The sequence below is a fragment of the Palaemon carinicauda genome, chromosome 2, assembly GCF_036898095.1.
Source record: "Palaemon carinicauda isolate YSFRI2023 chromosome 2, ASM3689809v2, whole genome shotgun sequence".
Lineage (NCBI taxonomy): Eukaryota > Metazoa > Arthropoda > Malacostraca > Decapoda > Palaemonidae > Palaemon > Palaemon carinicauda.
In genome coordinates, this window is record NC_090726.1 from 144,718,686 (window position 1) to 144,728,397 (window position 9,712).

Genomic DNA, 9,712 nt, shown 5'->3' on the forward strand with positions numbered 1-9,712 from the left:
GTTGCTGATGCTGCCTTTTTTTGGGATTTTCTATTTTATATTTTTTTTGGAATTTTTTTTTTTTTTTTTTTTTTTTTTGCTGCTGGAGCTTCTCCTCCTTCTCTTTTTCTTCTTGCTGCTGATGCTGGCCATTTTTTTTTGGATTTTTTATTTTATATTTTTTTGGATTTTTTTTCCTTTTTGCTGTTGGAGCTTCTCCTCCATCTCTTTTCTTTTATTGCTGCTGATGCTGCCTTATTTTTTGGATTTCCTATTTTATATTTTATTTGGATTTTTTTTTTTGCTGCTGAAAGCTTCTCCTCCTCCTTCTCTTTCTCTTCTTGCTGCTGATGCTGCTTTTTTTTTTGGATTTTCTATTTTATATTTTTTTTGGATTTTTTTTTTTGCTGCTGGAGCTTCTCCTCCTCCTACTCTTTCTCTTCTTGCTGCTGATGCTGCCCTTTTTTTTGGGGGGATTTTTTATTTTATATTTTTGTTCGATTTTTTTTCTTTTTTATTTTCTGCTGCTGGAGCTTCTCCCTCTCCTCTTTCTCTTGCTGCTGATGCTGCCATTTTTATTTTTTTTTATTTTTTATTTCATATTTTTTTTTTCATTTTTTTTTTTTTTTTTTTTTGCTGCTGGAGTTTCTCCGTCTTCTTTTTCTCTTCTTGCTGCTGATGCTGCCCTTCTTTTTTGGATTTTTTATTTTATATATTTTTGGGATTTTTTCTTTTTTTTTTTTTTGCTACTGGAGCTTCTCCTCCTCCTCTTACTCTTGCTGCTGATGCTGCCCTTTTTTTTTGGATTTCTTTATTTTCTATTTTTTTTGGATTTTTTTTTCTTTTTTGCTGCTGGAGCATCTCCTCCATCTCTTTCTTTTATTGCTGGTGATGCTGCCTTTTTTTTGGATTTTCTATTTTATATTTTTTTTGGATTTTTTTTTTGCTGCTGGAGCTTCTCCTCCTCATTCTCTTTCTCTTCTTAGTGCTGATGCTGCCTTTTTTTGGATTTTCTTTTTTATATTTCTTGGATTTTTTTCCTGCTGCTGGAGCTTCTCCACCTCCTTCTCTCATTGCTGCTGATGCTGCCTTTTTTTTGGATTTTCTATTTTATATTTTTCTTGGATCTTTTTTTTGCTGCTGGAGCTTCTCCTTCTCCTTCTCTTTCTCTTTTTGCTGCTGATGCTGCCCTTTTTTTTTGGATTTTCTATTTTATATATTTTTTTTATTTTTTTTTCGCTGCTGGAGCTTCTCCTCCTTCTTCTCTTTCTCTTCTTGCTGCTGATGCTGCCTTTATTTTATGATTTTTTATTTTTATATATATTTTTTTTTTTTTTTTTTTTTTTTTTTTTTTTTTTTTTTTTTTTTTTTTTTTTTTGCTGCTGGAGCTTCTCCTCCTCCTTCTCTTTCTCTTTTTGCTGCTGATTCTGCCTATTTTTTTGGATTTTCTATTTTATATTTTTTTTTTTGGATTTTTTTTTTTTTTTGGTGCTGGAGCTTCTCCTCCTTCTCTTTCTCTTCTTGCTGCTGATGCTGCCTCTTTTTTGGATTTTCCATTTTATATTTTTTTATTTTTTTTTTTTTGCCGCTGGAGCTTCTCCTCCTTCTCTTTCTCTTTTTGCTGCTGATGCTGCCTTTTTTTTGGATTTTCTATTTTATATTTTGTTTGGATTTTTATTTTCTTTTTTTTTTGCTGCAGGAGCTTCTCCGTCTTCTCTTTCTTCTCTTGCTGTTGATGCTGCCCTTTTTTTCGGATTTTTTATTTTATATTTGCTTTTGGATTTTTTTTTTCTTTTCTTGCTGCTTGAGCTTCTCTTTCTCTTCTTGCTGCTGATGCTGCCTTTTTTTTGGATTTTCTATTTTATATTTTGTTTGGATTTTTTTTTTTTTTTTTTTTTGCTGCAGGAGCTTCTCCGTCTTCTCTTTCTTCTCTTGCTGTTGATGCTGCCCTTTTTTTCGGATTTTTTATTTTATATTTGCTTTTGGATTTTTTTTTCTTTTCTTGCTGCTGGAGCTTCTCCTCCTCCTTCTCTTTCTCTTCTTGCTGCTGATGCTGCCTTTTTTTTGGATTTTCTATTTTATATTTTGTTTGGATTTTTTTTTTTTTTTTTTTTTTGCTGCAGGAGCTTCTCCGTCTTCTCTTTCTTCTCTTGCTGTTGATGCTGCCCTATTTTTCGGATTTTTTATTTTATATTTGCTTTTGGATTTTTTTTTTCTTTTCTTGCTGCTGGAGCTTCTCCTTCTCCTTCTCTTTCTCTTCTTGCTGCTGATGCTGCCCTTTTTTTTCTTTTGATCTTTTATTTTATATATTTTTGGGATTTCTTTTTTCTTTTTTTTTTCTTTTTTTTTTTTGCTTCTGGAGCTTCTCCTCCTTCTCTTACTCATGCTGCTGATGCTGCCCTTTTATTTTTTTGGATTTTTTTTATTTTATAATTTAGGATTTTTTTTTTTTTTTTTTTTTTTTTTGCTGCTGGAGCTTCTCCTCCTTCTCTTTTTCTTCTTGCTGCTGATGCTGCCCATTTTTTTTTTTTGAATTTTTTATTTTATATTTTTTTTTGGATTTTTTCATTTTCTTGCTGGAGGTTCTCCTCCATCTCTCTTTTATTGCTGCTGATGCTGCCTTTTTTTTGGATTTTCTATTTTCTATTTTTTTTGGATTTTTTTTTGCTGCTGGAGCTTCTCCTCCTCCTTCTCTTTCTCTTCTTTCGGCTGATGCTGCCTTTTTTTTGGATTTTCTATTTTATATTTTTTTTGGATTTTCTATTTTCTATTTTTTTTTGGATTTTTTTTCTGCTGCTTGAGCTTCTCCTCCTCCTTCTCTTTCTCTTCTTGCTGCTGATGCTGCCTTTTTTTTGGATTTTTTATTTTATTTTTTTTTTTTTGCTGCTGGAGCTTCTCCTCCTCCTTCTCTTTCTCTTCTTGCTGCTGATGCTGCCTTTTTTTTGGATTTTTTATTTTATATTTTTTTTTTCCTATTTTTTATTTTGCTGCTGGAGCTTTTCCTCCTCCTGCTCTTTCTCTTCTTGCTGCTGATGCTGCCTTTTTTTTTTGGATTTTCTATTTATATTTTTTTGGGATTTTTTTTTTTGCTGCTGGAGCTTCTCCTTTTCCTCCTCTTTCTCTTCTTGCTGCTGATGCTGCCCTTTTTTTTGGATTTTATATTTTATATATTTTTTTGGATTTTATATTTTATATTTTTTTGGGATTTTTTTTTTCCTGCTGGAGCTTTTGCTCCTCCTTCTCTTTGTCTTCTTGGTGCTGATGCTGCCCTTTTTTTGGGATTTTATATTTTATGTATTTTTTTTTTGCTTTTTTGCTGCTGGAGATTCTCCTCCTCTTTCTCTTGCTGTTGATGCTGCCCTTTTTTTTGGATTTTATATTCATTTTTATTTTATTTTTTATTTTTTTTTTTTTGCTGCTGGAGCTTTTCTTTCTCCTTTTCTTTCTCTTCTTGCTGCTGATGCTGCCCTTTTTTGGGGGGATTTTATTTTATTTATTTATTTTTTTTTCTTTATTTGGTGCTAGAGCTTCTCCTGTCTATTTTCTTTCTCTTCTTGCTGCTGATGCTCCTGCCCTTTTTTTGGATTTTATATTTTATGTTTTTTTGGATTCTTTTTTTTTTGTGTTGCTGGAGCTTCTCCTCCTCTTTCTCTTTCTCTTCTTGCTGCTGTTGCTGCCCTTTTTTATTTTATATTTTATATTTTTTGGGGGATTTTATATTTTATATTTTTTTTGGATTTTTTTTTTGCTGCTGGAGCTTCTCCTCCTCCTACTCTTACTCTTCTTGCTGCTGATGCTGCCCTTTTTTTTTGGATTTTTTATATTATATTTTTTATTTTTTTTATTTTTCTTCGTCTTCTCTTTCTCTTCTTGCTACTGATGCTGCCCTTTTTTTTATTTTTTATTTTATATATTTTTGGGAATTTTTTTTTTTTTTTTTTTTTTTTTTTGGTTTTGGAGCTTCTCCTCCTTCTCTTACTCTTGCTGCTGATGCTGCCCTTTTCTTTTTGGATTTTTTTATTTAATATTCTTTTTTGGAATTTATTTTTGTTTTATTTGCTGCTGGAGGTTCTCCTCCATCTCTTTCTTTTATTGCTGCTGATGCTGCCTTTTTTTTTGGATTTTCTATTATCTATTTTTTTGGATTTTTTTTTCTGCTGAAGCTTCTCCTACTTCTCTTTCTCTTCTTGCTGCTGATGCTGCCTTTTTTTTTAGATTTTCTTTTTTTTTTTTGGATTTTTTTTTTGCTGCTGGAGCTTCTCCTTCTCCTTCTCTTTCTCTTCTTGCTGCTGATGCTGCCTTTTTTTGGGGGGATTTTCTATTTTATTTTTTTTTGGATTTTTTTTTTTTGCTGCTGGAGCTTCTCCTTCTCTTTCTCTTCTTGCTGCTGATGTTGCCCTTTTTTTGGATTTTTTATTTTAATAATTTTTTTGGATTTTTTTTTTTTGCTGCTGGAGCTTCTCCTCCTCCTTTTCTATCTCTTCTTGCTGCTGATGCTGTCTTTCTTTTGGATTTTTTATTTTATCTTTTTTTTTTTCAGCTGCTGGAGATTCTCCTCCTCCTTCTCTTTCTCTTCTTGCTGCTGATGCTGCCTTTTTTTTGGATTTTCTATTTTATATTTTTTTTGGAATTTTTTTTTCTGCTGCTGGAACTTCTCCTCCTCCTTTTCTTTCTCTTCTTGCTGCTGATACTGCCTTTTTTTTTGCATTTTCTATTTTCTATTTTTTTTTTGAATTTTTTTTTTTGCTGCTGGAGCTTCTCCTTCTCCTTCTCTTTCTCTTTTTGCTGCTGATGCTGCCCTTTTTTTTTGGATTTTCTATTTTATATTTTTTTGGATTTTTTTTTGTTGCTGGAGCCTTTCCTCCTCCTCTATCTCCTCTTGCTGCTGATGCTGCCTTTTTTTTGGATTTTTTTTAATATTTTTTTGGATTTTTTTTTTGCTGCTGGAGCTTCTCCTCCTCCTTCTCTTTCTCTTCTTGCTGCTGACGTTGCCCTTTTTTTGGATTTTCTATTTTATATTTTTTTTCTATTTGATTTTCTGCTGCTGGAGCTTCTCCTCCTTCTCTTTCTCTTATTGCTGCTGATCCTGCCTATATTTTTGGATTTTCTATTTAATTTTTTTTTTTTGCGGCTGGAGCTTCTCCTCCTCCTTCTCTTTCTCTTCTTGCTGCTGATCCTGCCTTTTTTTGGGATCTCAAATTTTTTTTTTTATTTTTTTTTTTTTGGCTGCTGGAGCTTCTCCTCCTCCTCTTTCTCTTCTTTCTGCTAATGCTGCCTTTTTTTTGGATTTTCTATTTTAAATTTTTTTTGGTTTTTTTTTGCTGCTGGAGCTTCTCCATCTTCTCTTTCTCTTGCTGCTGATGCTGCCCTCTTTTTTTTTTTTTTTTTTTTTTTTTTTGTATTTTTTATTTTTTTTTTTTTTTTTTTATTTTTCTCCTTCTTCTCTTTCTCTTCTTGCTGCTGATGCTACCCTTTTTTTAGGGGATTTTTTATTTTATATATTTTTGGGTTTTATTTTAATTTTTTTTTTTTTTTGCTTATGGAGCTTCTCCTCCTTCTCTCACTCTTGCTGCTAATGCTGCCCTTTTTTTTGGATTTTTTATTTTATATATTTTTTTTATTTGCTGCTGGAGCTTTTCCTCCTTCTCTTTCTCTCTTTGCTGCTGATGCTGCCCATTTTTTTTGGATTTTTTATTTTATATTTTTTTTGGATTTTTTTTCTTTTTTGCTTCTGGAGCTTCTCCTCCATCTCTTTCTTTTATTGCTGCCAATGCTGCCTTTTTTTTTGATTTTTGATTTTATATTTTTTTTGGATTTTTTTTTTTTGCGGCTGGAGATTCTCCTCCTCCTTCTCTTTCTCTTCTTGCTGCTGATGCTGCCTTTTTTTTTTGGTTTTTCTATTTTATATTTTTTGGATTTTCTTTTTTTTTTTTTGCTGCTGGAGATTCTCCTCCTCCTTCTCTTTCTCTTCTTGCTGCTTATGCTGCCCCTTTTTTTGGATTTTTCATTTTATATTTTTTTTTCTTTTTTTTTTCGCTGCTGGAGCTTCTCCTCCTCCTCTTTCTCTTCTTGCTGCTGATGCTGCCCTTTTTTTGGATTTTATATTCTAAATATTTTTTATTTCGCTGCTGGAGCTTCTCCAACTCTTTATATTTCTCTTCTTGGTGCTGATGCTGCCCTTTTTTTTGGATTGTATATTTTATATTTTTTTGTGATTTTTTTTTCTTTTTTTTGCTGCTGGAGCTTCTCCTCCTCCTTCTCTTTTTCATCTTGCTGATGATGCTGCCCTATTTTTTTGGATTTTGCATTTTAAATTTTTTTTTTTTTTTTGCTGCTGGAGCTTCTCCCCCTCCTTCTCTTTCTCTTCTTGCAGCTGATGCTGCCCTTTTCTATTTATTTATTTATTTTTTTTTTTGCTGCTGGAGCTTCTCCTCCTCCTTCTCTTTCTCTTCTTGCTGCTGATGCTGTCCTTTCATTTTGGATTTATTATTTTATATTTTTTTTTTTTGCTGCTGGAGCTTCTCCTCTTTCTCTTTCTTTTCTTGCTGCTGATGCTGTCCATTTTTTTCTTGGATTCTATATTTTATATATTTTTTTGGATTTTTCTTTTTGCTGCTGGAGCTTCTGCTCCGCCTTCTCTTTGTCTTCTTGCTGCTGATGCTGCCCTTTTTTTGGGGGGTGGATTTTATATTTTATAAATTTTTTTTTTTTGCTTTTTTGTTGCTGGAGATTCTCCTCCTCTTTCTCTTGCTGTTGATGCTGCCCTTTTTTTTTGGATTTTATATTTTATATTTTCTGGGGATTTTTTTTTTTTTTTTTTTTTTTTTGCTGCTGGAGCTTTTCTTCCTCCTTCTCTTTCTCTTCTTGCTGCTGATGCTGCCCTTTTTTGGGGGATATTATTTTATTTATTTATTTCTTTTTTCTTTTTTTGGGGCTAGAGCTTCTCCTGTCTATTTTCTTTCTCTTCTTGCTGCTGATGCTCCTGCCCTTTTTTTGGATTTTATATTTTATATTTTTTTGGATCCTTTTTTTTTGTGCTGCTTGAGCTTCTCCTCCTCTTTCTCTTTCTCTTCTTGCTGCTGATGCTGCCCTTTTTTATTTTCTATTTTATATTTTTTTTTGGATTTTATATTTTATATTTTTTTTGAATTTTTTTTTTCTGCTGGAGCTTCTCCCCCTCCTACTCTTTCTTTTCTTGCTGCTGATGCTGCCCTTTTTTTTTGGATTTTTTATTTTATATATTTTTTTATTTTTTATTTATTTATTTTTTTTTTTTTGCTGCTGGAGCTTCTCTGTCTCCTCTTTCTCTTCTTGCTGCTGATGCTGCCCTTTTTTCGGATTTTTTATTTTATATTTTATTTTTATTTTTTATTTTTCTCCGTCTTCTCTTTCTCTTCTTGCTACTGATGCTGCCCTTTTTTTGGATTTTTTATTCTATATTTTTTTGGGATTTTTTTTCTTTATTTTTTTTTGCTTTTGGAGCTTCTCCTCCTTCTCTATCTCTTGCTGCTGATGCTGCCCCTTTTTTTTGGAATTTTTTATTTAATATTTTTTTTGGATTTTTTTTTATTTGCTGCTGGAGCTTCTCCTCCTTCTCTTTCTCTTCTTGCTGCTGATGCTACCCATTTTTTTTTTTGGATTTTTTATTTTATATTTTTTTTGGATTTTTTTCTTTTTTGCTGCCGGAGCTTCTCCTCCATCTCTTTTTTTTATTGCTGCTGATGCTGCCTTTTCTTTGGATTTTCTATTTTATATTTTTTTTGGATTTTTTTTTTGCTGCTGGAGCTTTTCCTACTCCTTCTCTTTCTCTTCTTGCTGCTGATGCTGCCTTTTTTTTATTTTCTTTTTTATATTTTTTGGATTTTTTTTCTGCTGCTGGAGCTTCTCCTCCTCCTTCTCTTTCTCTTCTTGCTGCTGATGCTGCCATTTTTTTTGGATTTTCTATTTTATATTTTTTTTTGGATTTTTTTTTCTGCTGCTGGAGCTTCTCCTCCTCCTTTTCTTTCTCTTCTTGCTGCTGATACTGCCTTTTATTTTTGCCTTTTCTATTTTCTATTTTTTGGGGATTTTTTTTTGTTGATGGAGCTTCTCCTTTTCCTTCTCTTTCTCTTCTTGCTGCTGTTGCTGCCCTTTTTTTTGGATTTTATATTTTATATTTTTTTGGATTTTTTTTTTTTTTGCTGCTGGAGCTTCTCCTCCTTCTCTATCTCTTCTTGCTGCTGATGCTGCCTTTTTTCGGATTTTTTATTTTTTATATTTTTTTTGGATTTTTTTTCTGCTGCTGGAGCTTCTCCTCTTCCTTCTCTTTCTCTTCTTGCTGCTGACGCTGCCCTTTTTTTTGGATTTTCTATTTTATATTTTTTTTTCTATTTTTTGATTTTCTGCTCCTGGAGCTTCTCCTCCTTCTCTTTCTCTTCTTGATGCTGATCCTGCCTATTTTTTTGGATTTTTTATTTTATATTTTTTTTTGGGTTTTTTTTTTCTGCTTCTGGAGCTTCTCCTTCTCTATCTCTTTTTGCTGCTAATGCTGCCTTTTTTTGGATTTTCTATTTTATATTTTTTTTTCTTTTTTTTTTTTGCTGCTGGAGCTTCTCCGTCTTCTCTTTCTCTTCCTCTTCTTGCTGCTGATGCTGCCCCTTTTTTTTGTATTTTTTATTTTATATTTTTTTTTATTTTTTTTATTTTTCTCCGTCTTCTCTTTCTCTTCTTGCTGCTGATGCTACCCTTTTTTATTTGGATTTTTATATTTTATATTTTTTTTTGGAATTTTTTTTTTTTGTTTGCTGCTGGAGCTTTTCCTCCTTCTCTTTCTCTTCTTGCTGCTGATGCTGCCCATTTTTTTTTTGGATTTTTTATTTTATATTTTTTTTTGGATTTTTTTTTCTTTTTTGCTGCTGGAGCTTCTCCTCCATCTCTTTTCTTTTATTTCTGCCGATGCTGCCTTATTTTTTGGATTTCCTATTTTATATTTTAAATGGATTTTTTTTTTGCTGCTGAAAGCTTCTCCTCCTCCTTCTCTTTCTCTTCTTGCTGCTGATGCTGCTTTTTTTTTGGATTTTCTATTTTTATATTTTTTTTGGATTTTTTTTTTTTGCTGCTGGAGCTTCTCCTCCTCCTACTCTTTCTTTTCTTGCTGCTGATGCTGCCCTTTTTTTTTTTGGGATTTTTTATTTTATATTTTTGTTCGATTTTTTTTCTTTTTCATTTCCTGCTGCTGGAGCTTCTCCCTCTCCTGTTTCTCTTGCTGCTGATGCTGCCATTTTTATTTTTTTTTATTTTTTATTTCATATTTTTTTTTCATTTTTTTTTTTTTTTGCTGCTGGAGTTTCTCCGTCTTCTTTTTCTCTTTTTGCTGCTGATGCTGCCCTTCTTTTTGGGATTTTTTATTTTATATATTTTTGGGATTTTTTCTTTTTTTTTTTTTTTTTTTGCTTCTGGAGCTTCTCCTCCTCCTCTTACTCTTGCTGCTGATGCTGCCCTTTTTTTTTGGATTTCTTTATTTTATATTTTTTTTGGATTTTTTTTTATTTGCTGATGGAGCTTCTCCTCCTTCTCTTTCTCTTCTTGTAGCTGATGCTGCCCATTTTTTTTTTGGATTTTTAATTATATATTTTTTTGGATTTTTTTTTTCTTTTTTGCTGCTGGAGCATCTCCTCCATCTCTTTCTTTTATTGCTGGTGATGCTGCCTTTTTTTTGGATTTTCTATTTTATATTTTTTTTGGATTTTTTTTT